Source organism: Tympanuchus pallidicinctus, unplaced genomic scaffold (assembly GCF_026119805.1).
Source record: "Tympanuchus pallidicinctus isolate F22 unplaced genomic scaffold, pur_lepc_1.0 scaffold13, whole genome shotgun sequence".
Taxonomy (NCBI): domain Eukaryota; kingdom Metazoa; phylum Chordata; class Aves; order Galliformes; family Phasianidae; genus Tympanuchus; species Tympanuchus pallidicinctus.
Window position 1 is genome coordinate 5,400,158 of NW_026294648.1, and position 18,224 is coordinate 5,418,381.

General features: G+C 39.6%; 1 protein-coding gene across 3 annotated transcripts in view; it reads left to right on the forward strand.

Moving 5' to 3' along the window:
- Positions 1-18,224, forward strand: part of NXT2 (nuclear transport factor 2 like export factor 2) — a 71,627-nt gene that overhangs the window by 294 nt on the left and 53,109 nt on the right. Inside the window, exons 1-2 of one of the 3 annotated variants that reach the window (XM_052672956.1) lie at positions 393-1,126; positions 2,002-2,086. The gene's annotated coding sequence lies outside the window, so the exon portion shown is untranslated. Of the gene's footprint in view, positions 1-392; positions 1,127-2,001; positions 2,087-18,224 lie in introns of those variants that run through there. The other 2 variants (XM_052672955.1, XM_052672957.1) reach the window with 2 other exon arrangements.

The window sequence follows — 18,224 nt, forward strand, 5'->3', positions numbered from 1 at the left end:
AGCGGTGGGGCGGTGCCCAATCGGCGCCTCACACACACAGCTATGGGAGGCGGGGGCGGGGCGCTGCGGCTACTCGGCGGCGCGAGTCAAGCGGAAGGCGGGCGCTCGGGAAGACGGGCAGGGCCCTCGCCCAATGAGCGGCCGCGTCCTCAGGCAGCGGGGAGGGGGGCAGTGTCGCTGCATTCCCCGGCTCCTGTTTAAAAGGTGCCCGCCTCCCGCGCGGTCAATGGCGGTTCTGATTGGCCGGTGGGGCGCGTCGGTGGTGGCGGAGTGCAGGGATGAGGGAAGAGGGAGGGTGAGCGGGCGCGCGCGTGCGCGCGCACGCGCCGCAGGGGAAGTAAACAACCTTCAGCGCGCGGGTGGCTGCTGAGCCGGGAGCGGAACGCGGAGCTGCGCGTGAGAGGCGGCCGGAGCCCGCGCTGTGCTCCGCCCCGTCGGCCTCGAGGTGATGGGCATCCCCGCCGCCCCTCGGCGGGAAGTTTTTCTCTGTGATGGCCGAAAACCGCAGGCACAGCCGAAGCTCGTTGTCTTCGGGCTCCACCATTTAAATAAAGTAGCTGAGGGCGCGGAGCCGTTTCCCGCCCTTCACCTGCCTGCTGGGCTGTGTGGGAGCAGGGGTGCCGCCGCTCCGCGCAGTCCGTGCTGCGTCCCCGTTTCTGTAGGCGTTCCCCCACCGAGGTCCCGTTAGCGCTGAGCGCTGTGCCGGTCGGTCCCGTCAGGATCATCCTTTCCCTCGGCGCTGAGATCACGTCCGTGGTCGGATGCCCGCACTGCTCCCAGCGCTGCTCTGAGCTCTCAGCCGGCAGCTCTAACCAGTGCTCGACACCGGCTCCCGCCACGCGCTTGTTATGTTTTTTGGATGAGTTCCTCGGTGTTTTCTGCCTCTTGGATGTGGGAACCAATACTTTCTGGAACCTCCAGTAACAGACTGGGAGCTGGCGTGCCAAATCTGGTGCTTGCTTTGCTGATGGCAAGTGCCTCATTATTTGTACTTCTCCATTCTTTCCCAATGAGAAAACGATTAAAAGAAGAATAGTGGGGCTTCTATTTGGTGTATGGATTCTACTTCTCAGTCATCCACCTGTGGGCTCCCTTGGCAGAGACTCTGAATAGGCCATCTCTGGATGTAAGCAGAAACGCATCAGTGTTTTGTGATTTTTTACAAGTCTTATGCTACTACATTGCAGTTAGCTACAGTTTTTTTTCTCGGGAGTTTAGAAGCAATGTATCCATATCTCACTAGAAGGAATTTGGGGTTGGGAGGAGCCATTTGTGATGCACGGGCTGTGAGTAAGGGAGACGGAGCACTTTCTGATGGGATTTCTTTGGCTAAGAAGAGTGCTTGGCCTTCCTCAGAGCTTGAATTATTCATGTTTCCGTATATGACTGTTAGTTCATACTTCCCCAAACTGCATAGTAATCTTTAATTTGCTTATGCTTTCTCAGCTTCCATTATTAGGAGGTATAGAAATGTTATCTAATTTCTTTTAGCTTGGAGAAGAGAAGGCTCTGGGGAGACCTCATTGCAGCCTTCCAGTACTTGAAGCGAGTGTATGAACAGGAGGGGGAACGGCTGTTTACGAGGGTGGAGAGTGATAAGACAGGGGGGAGTGGTTTTAAACAGACACAGGGGAGGTCTAGATTGGATATTAGGAGGAAGTTTTTCACGCAGATGATGGTAACGCACTGGAACAGGTTGCCCAAGGAGGTTGTGGATTCCCCATCCCTGGGGGCATTCAAGGCCAGGCTGGATGTTGCTCTGGGCAGCCTGGTCTGCTGGTTGGCAACTCTGCAGATAGCAGGGGGTTGGAATGAGATGATCAATGTGGTCCCTTTCAACCCAGGCCATTCTATGACTCTTTTCAAATAAATGTAGTTCCTTGATGTAGTTATCAAATCACAATTACTGTTTTTCTGTAGAAATTCTTCAGTTTTACTTATAGAAACCAGCCTTGCCTATGTATTAAATGCTTCCTGAACTGTGCTTAATTTGTCTTCCAGCAGTTGTAAAGGGAAATGAAGATCCCCTCTTCATGTCTCTTGATCTTCACTGGACTAGAAGAACCTGTCATTCTGAAATCTGGAGGTATGTTTGCTTTTCTTTCATTGACTGTTTCTACCCTACCAAGTGCCTATGTGAGGTGGGTGCAGTAAAACATCAGAATTTAGAGCCACTGCTTTCTTTATAGTTTCCATAATTGGTTGTAAAGTCTGTAATATGAAGTAATGAAGAGATTGACACTTGTTCTGTTGAGCCAAAGAGAGCCATGTGGCATTTGCTGCAGAAATGTTGAGGGACGAATGGTGGGTTCCCGTTGGGTGTCTCCTGCAATTCCAAAGAACAATGTTATTAATTCAGTTACAATGTAGAAAGGTGAATGGTTTTGCACACAACGTTGCATGACTTGTGGCTCGTTGCTTCTGCTTATCACTAGCCTGTATCATAAGCTAATCCTGGAAGAGTAATAACCTGAAAAATGGCAAGAGAAAAAAAAAGTAGGAAAACACAATTTTAGCTCAGTATTGCACACAACATAAAATGGAAAGGAAATTTACTGTAGAATTTCAGGTTAACAATATTGCAGAAATATTTATCAGTTCACTGTAACGAAGAATATTGAGTGAAACCTAAGCTCTGTAGCTTTCAGGTTTTTGTATGGTGCTATTTTGGCAATTGTAAATTTGTATACATTTCCAACATCTTATTAAATATTTGAACTATGTTCATAAAATAAATTACCATAAATTTTCTTATACGTAAATATTTCTGGCTCAAACTCTTCCTTTAAAATTCTCATTTTCTCACTGTGGTTCCTATGTAGGCTGCTGTCATTAACTTCTTAGCAGTTCCGTTCTCAGCACTGGCATAGTTGATATATACAAGAGGCAAAGTAAACTCAAGAAATCAAATGGAATAATGGTTTTATGTTAATAGGTTATAGCTGGGTTATTCTGCAAACAGGGAAACTTTCCCGTCCACCCCATGTCAGTCAAATAAGAAAATGAAAGGATATTACTCTATGTCTAGAGGAAAAAACAGCTGTTTATGGCACAGATCAGGAATTCCAAGCTTTCTCAGATTTATGCCCTACATTCTTGGGTGCAGAGAAATGCTGTGTTGTGGCTTGAAGCAGTGATTGAGCACCTGGTGGGAAGGCAGGGCCAACCAGGGGAGCTCAGGTGCATGCAATGTACTTGAGTGATCAGAAGGGGTGGAGCCAGGATCCATCACTTCCCAGACCTCATTTAAGGGTTGGCAGTAGGGGCAAGGGTATCTTGTTGGAGATACCTGTATGCCTTTAGTCTTCTAAAGGTAAGCAGATTTTTTTATTTCCCCTTTGTTTCTGTGTTTGTGGTTGCTGCCTTTGGGCTTGTCCTCGTTTGCTGTAGCCTAAGACTTTGCTACCCTGCTATTATTGTTGTACTTTCCATCACTCTATAGCATTAGACTGGGTAATTCTTTTTGTTTACCTTTCTCAATTCTTCAGCTATTGAATAGAGACTGAAGTTCCTCGCTTTCTTCGTGAAGTGATTTTGGAGATAAACTCTTTCAGTGACTGTGAACCTAAGATGTTGTGTACAGTATCAGGAGCTATGTAAAGATCATTGTGAGAGCCACCCTGAGGGTTCTCTTATCCTTACAACTATGTAGAATCCACTGAATTGAGTCCCCAAAAAGTTCACTTTCCAGGTGTGAACTACATGAGGTTGTAAGTCCTGCACCCACATCTCCTTGCTGTGTTTAATACGGTACTGAACCTGATTAATGAAAACGTCTAGATTTGATTTTCAGATTCTTAGGCACAAAGGCTGAAGGTGAGCACCTTAGAGAGGTGCCCAGTTTAATGCAGAGGGAGCTGTGGGTGCTCAGCACCTCTCTGATGACCGAGATCCGGTTGTTTACTTGTTCCATTTTATTCCTTTCACTGTCTAATCCTATCACGTAATTGTCTACAGAAGATGCTCAGACACTTCGTTTCTTTACTGTTTTGTATAACTGGGGATAGTGACACCATGCAGTGAAAAGAACCACAGAATGCTGTTTTTCAAATGCATATGCTCAAGTTTGCAAAACGCTTTCTCACTGGATCAGGAATGAATAGTAAGATTATTCTGCTTATTTGTTTTCTGATGTATGGGCAGTTGTTATTTGCTGTTTGGGTTGTTTAGTGATGAGAGCTTTGAGATAATGTGGAATATTATGCAACTGGTATAATGAGAGAAACGTAGATGCGTCCTTCTTTAAACTAGAGTTGTTGGCTGTATGTCCAGCTCAGCAAGATAGGGAAAATACTTAAGCAACCAGAGTGTATTTACTGGTTTCACAGATTGCCTTTGGGAAATAGCAGTTGAACAGAAATTTAAGATACTCATTTATGTAACTGGAAATAAAAGGTGTTTTAGTTAGTGCCACCTAGTAACATACAAGACTGCTTTGATAAAGACTGCTCAGTGATCTACTGAAATGATGTTATATATGGATTAGAAAGCATGTCTTTAATTCTTTGATTAAAAAACAAAAGAGTGGAAGTCTAATTAAATAACCTTTGGACATTTATAAATGAGAAGTTTCAGCATTATACTGGATGATACCATCGCTGCAATTATTGTACAAATCCTTAGGTTAAAAAAGATCTATTTACTTATCTGTTTTTTTGTTTTGTTTTGTTTTTTAAATGAGTGAAGTTGCAAGTAATTTGTTTCTTTCCTGATGGCAGTTACTTGAGCAATACAGGTAGAAAATACAAGTTTGCAAACAGATTTGTCTGTCTGATACATCTGCATCTCCTGATAAAAGCTGCAGCCTCTGAGCATCAGTACTGGTGTGCTGGGGGTCAGATTGATCTGAATCTGCATTTCTACAGCAATATCTGTCTCGGGGAATGAGTGTGCATGTACTTGTGGTAACGGCAGCCGTGCTCAATGAACTGACTGCTCCTCGTGCAGTTTTATCTTGTGCCGTTCTTACTCAGCTTCAACACTTTATTTTTTAATTGACAGAAATTGTCCTTTCTTCTCAATACAAGAGTGGAAGAAACATATCTCATCTGTACAGCGAGACATGGAATTTCTAATCTTGTGCTAGTCATAGAAACTATTTTCTGAAAATAATTCTCGTGGGCTCTCCTGTGTCTGAATTATCATCCTTCACTGTATAAGGGCATATGTTTTAACTGCATATGAACAACTGAATTTGAGAAAAACACAGGGATGCACTGTTGTTAATGGAGTAGGTCTTAATTTAAACTTATTGTATTTTCTGATAAATACTGTGGAGTAAAGTCAGATAAAGTCAGAAAGAACAGTGGTATTCTGTAATGGAGCAACACCTGAACTTCGGAAAAGTACTTCTAAGAGGAGGAAATGTCATTTAACTTAAGGGAAAGTATTTTAAAGAAGAAATTCTGGCATGTAAATCCTTTTCCATGCAGAGATTGTAACTCTCACTTGTTGTGTTCTTCAACTGAGCCTGAACTTTCTGTTGGAGAACTTGGGCTGTTATTTTTCTGGTATGGTATCTTTGACTGACAGCTCAGAGATGCCCCCTCTTCGATGCCTCCTCTTCCTCTCCCCATCCCCAGAGGTGTTCAAGGCCAGGTTGGATGGGGCCCTGGGCAGCCTGGTCTACTATTAAATGTGGAGGTTGGTGGCACTGCCTGTGGCAGGGGATTGGAAACTCATGATCGTTGAGGTCCTTTCCAACCCTGGCCATTCTGTGATTCTCAAACAGAGGCAGCATAAGTAACTTCTAGAGATGCTGGACCTGCTATCACAATGAAATACTTTAACTTCGCTCTTGTTAGTATTTATTTTTTTTAGCTGTGTGGCCAATTTCCATTGTAGAATAAGTGCTAGCTTAGAGTTTAGTCTTCAGACAACAAATAATTCATGGGAACTCCATCATCTGGTATGTGGAAAAGGCAGATCTAGAGTGCCTGTGCTCCTCACTGTATGAAATCTTTTCAATACAGTTTCAGGGAAGGATGGTAGTGGCTTTGCATGTTTCTCTTGCACAATCTTATCTCACTACAGGTGGTAGCCCATGCAAGGTAGTAAAGAAGTGTTTTTTTGTATTTTTTTTTCATGCTCTTGAACAAGGAATGATGTAGGCTTTAGTAAATGATGTTCTGCTTCTCAAACATGTCTTTTCTAAAGGGCGATGCCTGCCTTGGGTAAGGAAGTAAAGCAATCTCATAGAGCTCTGCTAGGAAGCATAGGTGGAGCAAAAAAAACCAGAACTGATGTGTGCCTGGATTGCAAAGGCCTTATCTGTATCAGCAGTTTGGGACTAGAGATTGCTTTTGAAGAGGATGGTCTTGGAGCACCTTTTTTTTTTTTTTTGACGAATCTTAAGATGCATTCCAGCAGTATAACTGGGGTGTGTTGATGGCCATCACTCCAAAGGTAATGACTCCTATTTATGTCTATGGAAACTACAACGGATATGAAGAGCATGAAAACACCATTTGATTGTGGAAAATCTCAGCTACAAAATGCTATTTTCCAACCCAGTCACCACCATTAGCTTTGTGCATTTTTACCAGCCTTTTTTTCCAAGAGCCTGTACGCCTTGCTTGTGAACATCTGTACCAGTGAAGGTGTCCTGCTGTCACAGCTGCTGAGAAGTATCACTCACACCACTGTTTGGTCTCTGTAAATGTCAATGGATGGCAGTGGGTGCCATTCTTTCTGCATGGAGGAATTCAGTCCCACCCCTTTGCTTCATCCTCACCTCTGTGTGCCATTGTGTCAGACTGCACCTCTGCTGCCTTCTGTCACAGAGCAACAAAATGTAATGGGATATTGGATGGAAGGTTCAACCTCCACTATTATAATTCCACCATTTGTCTCTGACAAATGGATCAGCATCAAGAAATAAGTATTATTATTTTTTGAGCCCTTGTACATTTTAAGTGAACTTAAAATTAATTTCTCATTTGTCCCTAATTACCTTGTTTTGATTTGTGATCTGGAACAGTCAAAGAGCACGCAGACTGAATTCCTTGCTGGTGAAATAAGACCAGAAGCTGCTGTAGAGTAGCATGGTTAACGTGCTGCATGCTATCAGGTAAACTGCCAAATGCATGTTCAGTAGACATGAAGTTTTCTACACTGGTTCTTGGCTGTATAGATTCTGTTGTGCTGTTCTGTGTTTCTTGTTAATGTAGATGTAGCCTTAATGCACTCCAGCTGCTGATCATTCAATCTATGGGCCGAAATTAAAGTTAGTATAAAGTAAAACCACGGAAATGCACGTAATGTGAACTTGTGACCTCAACGTGGTATCTGCTGTACAGTGCTACTTGAGTACAAAGACCTGCTGAACGTCTCGGGCATACGCATAGCCTCGAAGAGAGATATATAAAGTAAACAAGGCAAATCAAACTCTTGTCTTTTCTATGATCTGTTGGAGAGAAGGAAAAAACAAAACAAAACAAACAACTTTGCATGGAAAAGCTGAAACCTTCACTTGTAATGTCTGAGTAATACAGATTACTTTTAGTGACCCGTGAACTACCTCTAGGGTTGGGTAGCTCAAACTTCTTTTAACCAAATTATTTTTACGGGATCATCTGAAAATGCAGAAGTTTTTGTTGAGGTTCAGTAGTATTCTCTAATATTGAGTATTCCATGTGTGTATAGGTATAGGCACATATATATGTGTATATAACTTGAAGAGTGTGGATGAAAACAGGCAAATCAATTTTTCCTAGTTGCTGCATGAATTTGACATGGAGATGCTTCATAGTGTTGTAGGGCTTCAAATAATGACACATTGTACTGACAGAAAGACTACTTCATAGCAAGCGTAATCCAGCTGCGAGAGGCATTTCACACTGTGACAGAATTTATAGAAGAACTCATAGTATACATAGTGCTAGATGTTGTTCAGGAAGGTCATCTGCTCTTTTTATGTGATTTGAAGTGGGAAGGGCCTTCTGGTCATCAGCACTCCCTTTTCCTACACTGCGTGCTAGCATTAATTCTGTAGGCTTTTGTAGAGTTTTGTAGGCAATTTGTAGAATTTTAACCTATTCTAGAATACTTTCAGTATTGCTTCAAAGAGGCTGCTGGGAATTGGTGATTTAGGAATCAGTCTGTTTTTCTTTTATGGCTTGCAACACAGTGGTTGTTGAGGTATTTGTGTAGTCCTTGATTACAAAAACAATTGTTCATTATATTTAGTGGAAATGATTTAGGAAGCTTAGCGATGTTTTCCCTGCTAAGGGGACTCTGGAACAGTAGAACAAAGATGCATTGTGGTGCAGCTAAAGAAGGATGTTTTCAATCTTGATGTGTCATAATTAAACATATTTACAATATAAATTAGATTGATTACAATCTGCCCTCTGACGTGGGATTTAAAACTTAATTGCTTACAACACCATAAATTGTGCCCTATTTTAATCCATAATGAATTGCAGTATTGTTTCTAAGTGAATTATTTGATAATCTTTAGCAGATGATTTCCCCTCCTGTATCTTTAGAAGTTAAAGTTCTAAAGCTGTTAAATTATAATGCACAGTTATGTTGCATATTCATAACCTTTGTTAGTGCTTATTTGGTGACCAGTTGGTATAGTTCTCTAAATACGTTATGTAGATATTTCAACTGTGCAGCAGGACAATGCAGACACTTTAGAAAAAACAGATAATGAATAATTTTGCTGTTTCAATTTGTTAGCAGTGGGTGATTTTTTTTTTTTCCACTGTTGTAAAATAACTGTTTTAATTACTGCAAAGTGAAGTAATGGTGAGTAGAAAAACATGTGTTGCTGCCCCTTGCACAGTTAGTGCTTTTGATCTCATTGACACATTTCAAAATGGGGGATAAGATGGAAGCTTTGCTTGTCCCATTCTTGGAATGGAACAGAACAGCCTTACCACTTCAGAAGGAGCTCAAAAAGAAGTTATGACTCAGGCAGTCCTCTGAATCATATTTCCCCTGAGCTTTAGCATTGCACAAGTGGGGAGTGTGCTGTCGGCCCTTTGCCAGATGAAGCACGTTCCCTCTCTCCTGTCCAGTCAGCTCTGTTTGCTGACACAGGAAGGAGGAAAATGATGGGTATGTTTACTTCCAACCCAGTTTCTCCCAAGTTTCTTCTTTCCTTGTTCATGGAAGGGAACAATGCTTCTGGAAGGCTTGCTCATTAGTGCAGTGCTCATGGTGCTGCTTTCAGGAGGGATGTTGAGAAAATGCAAGAATGCCGTATAACTTCCAGAAGTTTTTTTTTTTGTTCCAGCTGATGCTTGGTGTTCGGCATTTGCTTTGTTGTTCATTTGTTGGTGGGACGCTACTCTCTTGCCAGATCTGAAACTCATGCTTCTTCCTTGGCACTCATTTATCATCCCATATAAATTAGAAGCACATCTGTTGCAGTGAAGGGAATATACTAGAAACACCTACGTGACTTCAAAGCACTGAGTGTGATTTGAGGCAGATCTAGCAAGACCAGTAATCACCAACTAAAATATGAAACAAAGCTGAGTTCTTAGTGATTATTTTAAAAAAAGAAAGTTGTACCGACACAAACCAACAAAAATAACTACTTCCTGTGTGTTGGATAAAAGATGTAGTAATAACCAAATAAATCTGATCAGCTAATCAAACTCTACAGTGTCTTATAACAGATTTAGTCAGCAGATTTTTTTACATCAACATTGGTTTACCTGCAAATAGTAAGGGTTGAAGTATTTGTTTGTTACATTAGATCAGCAATGCAAAGGTCTGCCTTTCTTAATGGTTAAAGATGTTAATTATTCTTGCGATCTACTCAGAATCAAGCATTTACGATTCCTAACTTGCTAGCAACAGTAATCATATGCCACGTCTGCACTGAGTAGTATTTATTTTCCTCCCCCATTAATGAAGGAAGAAAACATAAAGCAGATAGGATAGCAGATCTTGAAAGACTCATTTCAGTGTCAGACAGCTATGCTTGTACCTTTATAGTGACCTCTAAAAGCATTTTACCTGAGCCGTATAGTTAAGGCACAAATTACACATCTATCAGTACAAGAGAAGTTATTGATTTGCTGATTCTGGCCTGTAGGAATGCTTGGGCAAACAGCTGCCCACTAACATGAATATAGGTTGTGCAATCCAGTTTTAAGTATGAGACTTGGAATTCCATCCTGGGTGATCCTTACACCTACCCTTTGTCAGAAAGAGCTTTCACGGATCCGCAAGTCGTTTTCACAAGAACAAAACATTGTTATAAAATGCAATAGGTGATGATAAAGCCAGAAAAAAATGTTGCAGTAGACTGTGGCAACAGGAGATTGTCACTGAATATTTGTGCTGTCTCCTGAAATTCTACTGTGAGGGCTGTAGTGTTACTGTGAAGTTTTTTTGCTCGCCAAGCTTTACTTTTTATCACTTCATGTAAAATGAAATATAGATGAAGTAATAAATTACCCTTGTCGTGATTATCACCATTACAGTGTGCCCATGTGTATAAGTCGCTTATAGGGTTCTTTATAGTCACACACTAACATATAACCATATGATAAATAGATAGACCCAATAGACCTGATCTTCACTGTCTCTGTGGTGCACCATGTGATCAGCGAACAACTGACAGTCTGCTGAACTTCCACAGTATTACTACCCACAACTAATGAAGTTCTGAGAAGAAGCATTGCCTACAGTTCCTTTTTAGGTAATTGCAACATCTTTAATATTATTTGTTTTGTATTATGCTTGATTTAATACACCAGCGAAGATTAATCCAGTGCTTCTTGGTATGATGCATCTTGGAGAATAGGATAATTGTCCTGTGTATCCACAGCCTGACTTATTTTTATTTAACAATTTTTGAATGAGAGGAGGGGAAAAAGTGTGTGTGAATATGTTGTATGAGTGAAAAATCAATCCTTTCATGCCTTGTGAAGCTTCCCTTCTGTTATTTCAGTAGTGCAATATTCTGTTACATAATGTTGGCAGTTGAGTGTTATTTCTCCATATATGTATATAGTATGCAGCATAATAACACTTAATACAGGGCAGTAAGTCTCAAATTGTTTTACATATTTCATCATAGATTAACAAAGGCTTACCTCTCTTTTTTAGAGTAGCATTTGACGCATTTTGAAATAAAGTGCCACTTCTAAAACCCCGTGATAAAGTGTGCACTCCACTTTGTAGCAACACATTTCTCATCTCCTGACAGTTTGTAGAAGAGTAGCGTTGAGAAGATCTCAAAATCTTACCTAATGTTCTGTTTCTTACTTCATATTTGAAGTGTTCATGTGCCAAGTTTCAATTGTTTTTGAATGTTGCAAGGTGAATCTGGCATTGGATGTCAGTCCCTTCAGCATACAAGTGTTGTATGCATATGATGTAATGAAACTGTATTTCATTTGGTCTTACAAATGAATGTCCCATAGATTTATAGACTTCATGACTCAAAATAGTGCTGCTAAACTGCAATGACCGTGATAGAGGATATTCCAAAAGCGTTTATATTTTTGTGTGTGATTTAGATGGATGATTAAGAAAATCAAGGACACAAATGTAAATGACACAAGTTTAAATAACAAATGCATACAACAGATAATACCCCCTATAATACCCCAGATAAAACCTACCCTAAATGTGGGCAAATTAAGTTAGGGTCTGAACGAGTGGCAGAGAACGTGTCCTTCATGCACTGATTAGGCATTTGAAGACTGTTTTCTTTAGAAAATAAATGAAATTTTTAAAATAGCCATTATGTTTCTCTGGAAAATAATTTAATATCTTCATTCAAGCTTTGATATTAATGTTTTGAACATGTCCTTGTTCTTTTATATGCTACGATTTAGAAGGCATTTTGAAGCCCTCTAAATGCTTAGTAAAACAGCAGGATACATCAAATAGTCTGAAGGGGGGGGGAAAAAAATAGATAGCTAATGTACTGTTAGGAGAGGGGAGCAAGCTCAGGCCTCGTGGTGGTGGAATTAACTCAGAATGGCCTTAGAGAGAGCACTGCTAATTTGTTGTAACTTAGAAGTGGATTGGGTCATCATCCCTCTCCTTCCTTTCCTATTCATACATATTTATATGTCTTGTGTGTGTGTGTGTGTGTGTGTGTGTGTGTGTGTGTGTGTATACACACATAAAAGAGAAAATGTAGCCCAGACAACAAATGAAAAGTAGGTCTGCACAAGTGAGTCACTTGTTTAGGATCGTGCTATATGTAAAATCACTGTGTGCAATCAAGTAAAGCAGCTGACTTAATTGTGTAAACCTAGTTCTCAGTTTTATTAAAATCATGTTATACCAAGGTGTAAAAAGTGAAAGACGTATTTCTCAGGATTCAAAGTACAAGAAATCAATTAAATCTTTTAGTGTCTAAATGTATAATCCTTGAAGTAGATAATGATTTAAGAGCACAGCTCAGCTGATCATTCAGCATACCCAGTGTATTAAATTCAGAGTGATAACACTGAAGCTTCTTCTTGGGTAAAGGAAAACAATATCAATGTTGATTCACATGTTATCATTTCTGATTCTAAAGCCAACTTCTGACCTGGGGACACTGAGGTAGGCTTGGTCAACTGTTTGTTCAGATATGAAAATGCTGCTTTTCTTCCAGAAATGTGCACTGGAGTTACCTGCACCATTTGTAGATGTACCCAGGTACTCCCTGTGCAACAATGTGAAACTGACTCAGAGCAGCTCAGTGCAAAAAAACAAAGTGACTAATCTCTTCATAGAGCTGGGGCTCTGCAACTTTGCTCTGAGTCATGATGACAACTCCAAGCACCTAGACTTAGAACAGAAATAAACAAATTTAAACAGAGCACTTGGTTTCATAACAGATTGCTCCTGATCCTTCTGTCAGAATGGCCTTGGTAATGCTATTTAACATCAAAGTGCTGCTGATATGCAAGGTAGTTTAAAATCCCTAGGAGACTATCAAAGTGGGATCTGAGCAGTTAGGTAAAATGAGGAAAGGAAGAAGGAAGGGAATAAGACTAAACTTTCCTTATCCATTTAAAAGCACGGGGAGAGCAATCAGTTGTCCAGTGGCAAGACTACAATCAAGATTAAAACTGGAACTGATTAAATTAGAATGTGGAAGGGAGTTAAAATGTGGAAGGAAGAGATAAGGGAGATATGTCAAGAACAGACAAATAATTAAAATGTTGTAGCCACCCTTAATTAGTTCCTCACATTTTCAAAGGTTGTATAGGTAACTAAGCTGAACTCCGGTAATATTAATCCTATGTTTTTCAGCAAATCTCTGTGTTGAAGCAACATGTTCCTCTGTCTTTATAGTGATACCTAATATCTAAAGGGTAAATATTAATCCCAGCTGAGCTGGGATCTGTTCTGAGATAAATGACTGGTTGCTTCTATCACCTCCATGTTGTAGGAGCGCATCCTGCTTTCAGGGGCACTAGTGTAAATTTGGAGAAGCAAACCTGAAGTTTAATGATCTGCAAATTAAATACAGAAAGGAGTTACTCCTGACAGCTCTTGTATACCTATGAGTGATATTGGCCCCATATATTTATTTCCAGATCATGAAGATTTCAAAATGGGTATAATATATTTTACTAGGATAGATCTGGACATGTCTGTGCAGACCAACCTAAGTTTTTGTGCTTGTAGTCCAAGATAGCCAATGAACTTTCTGTGACTGAAAGCTGTACAACATGTAAGGTCTGTGCTCAGTACTATTACTGAATACATTATTACACATCTATTACTGGATTTCTGTAATTAAAATGTGCATAACAAGATTTTTATAGAAGTGGTATCTCAGTGTCCCATTTTAAGCAATTGCTATTGCAATAATAGTGGAAAAAGTAAATAACTCTGGAAGTGAGCAATGTTGAATGTCTAATTTGAGTCACAAAATCAGCAAGAGGCAACATGTTAATGACTTTAGCATTAAGAAAGCCAATGAGCATGTTAGTTGAACTGCTTTTGTGCTTGAAGTAGGATCATGTAATATCTCAGAAACTAAACAGAGTTGGGCCTCGTCTGTACTTGAATGGGAGATGTGTGAGAAATATCCATTGTATCACAAGAAAGGATGTCAGAGCTCTAATAGATTTCATCATTATAGCTGAGTCAGTGCTGAAGTCATGCCTGCTATGGTGCTAAGGATTCTGTTAGACTGAATACCACATTCACTCAGTGGTTGGGCTTAGCCTAGATCTGTAACGTTACATGTAGGAAAGCATTCTGTCTTGCATTTGCATCAGTATCCTGATGACAACGATGAAAAACATGCGAAGCCCAACAGGGGAATGTAGTATTAAAATAATATAAATACACTTTAGTTATTAATTGCTCAAGACTTTTTTTACTTCAGCATAGGTCAGGTGGACACGATCATCATTAGTTTCTCTATTTTATTTCTTAGTCAATCCTGTATTTTTTTACTTAAAAAATAAAAGGAAGAAACGGTGGAAGGAAATTTTGCCAAAAGTAGTACGTGTTTATTTACTTCACTGTGAGGGTGGTGAGGCAGAAGAGCAGGCTGCCCAGGGAAGGTGTGGATGCCTCATCACTGGAAGTGCCCAGCCTGATCGACTGGGAGGTGTCACTGCATGGTTCTGAACTGGATGATCTGTATGGTCTTTCCAGTCCAAACCATTCTGTCATTATATTGTCCACACAAAACAAATACGTAAAGCAAATTAAACTGTGTTGCAGTGATGAGTAAGTACAGATAACAAAGGAGGTTGCCAAAGGCTGCTTGCATTTGCACAAGCAAAGCTAAAGTACATGATTGATTGTATCTGTCCTCAAACTTCTGGTTTAAAAAAACAAAAAGAAAAACTTTGGTAAATGTGCTTGATTTTTTTGTCCTAATTAATATGTATTTCTAATATTCACACAGTAAATAAAATATTCCTGCATCTTCAACCCATTATAAAAGCATTGCCCCTAGAACTACTGTTGTACGAACCAACACTGAGTGGCACAAGCACTGCTACTTTAGGAGTGGGTACAGCCTAAAATAAGAGATTAAGGTGGAGCCCTACACTTGTGCATGTTATTTGACTTTCCTTCTGCCAGTTATGGCTCGAGATCTCTTTTATCATTTTAAGAGCAAAAAGGGAGGCAAAGTGTGCTTTCACTGCAAAATAAACTTATGGTGTGTCAGAAAATGACTACTTCATTCCCCTTTCTCTGAAACAAAGTTTTGTTACAGGCTGTGCACAAATTCTGGAGCACCTTTGTAGGCAGTATGACCTCTGAGGACAAAAAAGTGGTACAATTTCTAATTGCACTCAATTACAGTATTTGTATCTTCAAATTCGGTGTTTCTGTCAGTATGTCATTTGCCCTATCTCTGAACTTAAATGATTTCATGAAAATACAGCTCTCCATGAAATGATTTCTGAATAATCACTAAGTATTTCCTGCAGAACTGCAACTAGTTGGGGCATCAAAGAATTGAAAGCCAGTGGTGTCTAAAGTTGCTTAGCTAAAACTCTTATAACTTTGTTCAGAAATTGGAGATCAGGTAACGGAGACTGTAACTTTCTGATTTGAAATACAATGGAGAAAGCCTACCCTATTAATCCTCTGCTAGGGACAGTATTTTTCACAAGTATTTTTTAAGTGTTTTATGATGTATGCAATTTGCTTGTGTAAATTCTCATGCAAAATTTGGTGTGTTTTATTTCCATACCTCTTGATAAATTTTCAGGCTTGCTGTTGAATCTATAGAATGCTAAAATAATGGGTTATGATGTCTGTGCAAATTGAAATTTTGCTTGTGTATACGTGACAATCAATGCTTAAAAAAAAAATCTTCAAAAATGACATTTAGACTCATTTAGAATTAAAAATTAGAACATGGGTAAGTTGTCACTATTTTTCTGTGTTCCCACGTGTTTGGGATTTCATTTGGAGGGAATATAAGGCAAGAGCCTGCCTGTACAAGCTGAACTAAGCATGAGTGGCAAAGATTTAATACATTCCTGTAAATTCTAAAATATCAAGTACAGCCTCTGGATTACCAGCAAGGGTGAGAATTTGGCTCTTTGGTAGTGCCCTCAATGAGACTCTTGTGTGCATTACCTGACCAAAAGGTGGTAGAGCGCACTGGTGATTCAACACAACTGTTCTGGCTTGTTTCTTAAATATTTGCAAGGAGTTCACCAATGATTAGCTGACACCCAAGAATGAGACTTGAGAAATGTATTGTTTAAGAGAATCCTTAGCTCTTGACTCACACACAAAAGCAAGGTTTTAAATGAATGACAGAGGGTCACTGAGTTCGTGAGTCAGCATGATGGGTTGGAATGCAGCCAACTGTAGTCATGGAACTAATATTCTGTGGACAATTAACATAAATAGTTAAACTAAGATCAACTAAAATCAATATAAACTCAACTGTAAGCTAGAAACTAAACTAAGGTTGATACAAAGAGGTGAACTTAAAAAAAAAAAAGTTGTGGTTTCTGATTTCCTTTTCCATACTCTGCTAATATGGACCAAGCTAATTTCTGTGAGAGTGTGCATGCCTTCTGTTAGGGACACCCCATCTCATCTGCTGTGGATGCATGGGAAACATAGCACTTAAGTTTATTGTATGGGGCATACTATGCTCAGCTTATGCAGGGTCATAGAATCAGTCCCTCCAGAATCCTGAAATCTGGTCCAGTACCAATTGATTTTTTTTCCAGGTCTGTTAGCTGTATCAAAGCACTGTTTGCCTAACACTGAAATAGATACAAGTAATCTATTGCCGGCTGGTAGAAAAGATTGTTATTTTGAAGTTTGTACTTGCACTGAATCATCAACACGAAAAAATTGCTATACTGAGAATTTTATAACTGATAAAGTACAAAATATCCATGTTACTGTAAGGGGAAAACCAAACTTTTTGCAGAAAGAGGATACAATTACAATAATATACCACTGCAAATCTTCCCCCCCCTCCCCCGTTGGCATGAAGTTGTTTCCCTTCTCATGTAACTCGCTGACTTTATAGGCATCATTTATTCTATTACAGAGGCAAATGATGTTTACCATGAAAATCTTTAGGTTAAGTTCAGTTGCACGTGTTTTCAATTGTATTTTAACAGGCTACTTTTTAATAGTGATAATTTAATTGTGATTTAGTGTAAATAACACTGTTTCAAGAAATATGGTATTTTTAAGAAATGTTATTTCTATTTTCCCTTGCAAAAATCTTTGCTTGTAATTAAACTGTTAGCACTGTGTTTTCAGTTTTGAAAGTGAAAATAGTTTGTAAATATATGTACCATTAATTGAAATCACAGGGAAGAAAGAAATGATCCTGATTGCTCTCTTTCTTACCTGTCTTTTCTAGAAAATGGAAAATAACATTTATCCATGAAGTTATTATGATTCCAGAGCATGGAATTCAGGCTTTCTTTTGCTTCCGTGTGAATTTGGCATCAGCAGTAGGACTAAATAAATCAGTCTTTTTGTTTACAAGGCCTAATATGTATTGAATAGTCAGTTACAATTCTTTGTTCTACATCAGTCCTAATTCTGTATATGTTCTCCCATCTAAGTGCTAACAGGAATTGGTGATGTGCAGTTTGAGTGCTTTCAGTTGTGTGGGCAGCCTAGCAGGAGAATAGATGCATGCACTTGATAGTGCTAAGTAGACTGCTTTGCTTGCAGTGATTTTGGTTGTATCAGTATGTGTGTGGAGAGCAGTTATAAATTCCAGGTGGAAAATGTGTCCGTGGCTACAATTCTTAAGAATTGTGTTTTAGTGAAGTACCTACACATCTGGATGAATAATACTTGTGCCTATCATATGCTGAAATACTGCACAGAGCAAACAATGATTCATTCCCTTCTAATACATCTTTTCTTAAATAGAATGATTCATATCAATACTGCCTTAGAGGAATACACTCTGTTTTTATTTGTTACTGAAACCAGACTGCAAGACCCAACAAAACTTCTCCATTTCTCTCAAAAGAAACCTCCTGGGTGTTTTTATTGTTGAACTGGGATTTTTTACTGTTGAATGGAATACATGAATAAAAGATGACAAAAAATTCAAATACTAGATTGATTTAGATTCTCAAGTGATGGAAATGACTTTTCATCAGTAAAGCTATGCTACTGAACCAAGGATAGCAAATCCTGTGAGTTAGGCGTGAGAGATTGAAAAACAACAAGACCTCTCACAAGTGCAGGCTTGGCTTTATGGAGCAGAAACACTGAAAACCTTTTGTTTGTTTGTTAGTGTCCTACCACTGCTACAGTAACAATCGCTTTCCTCA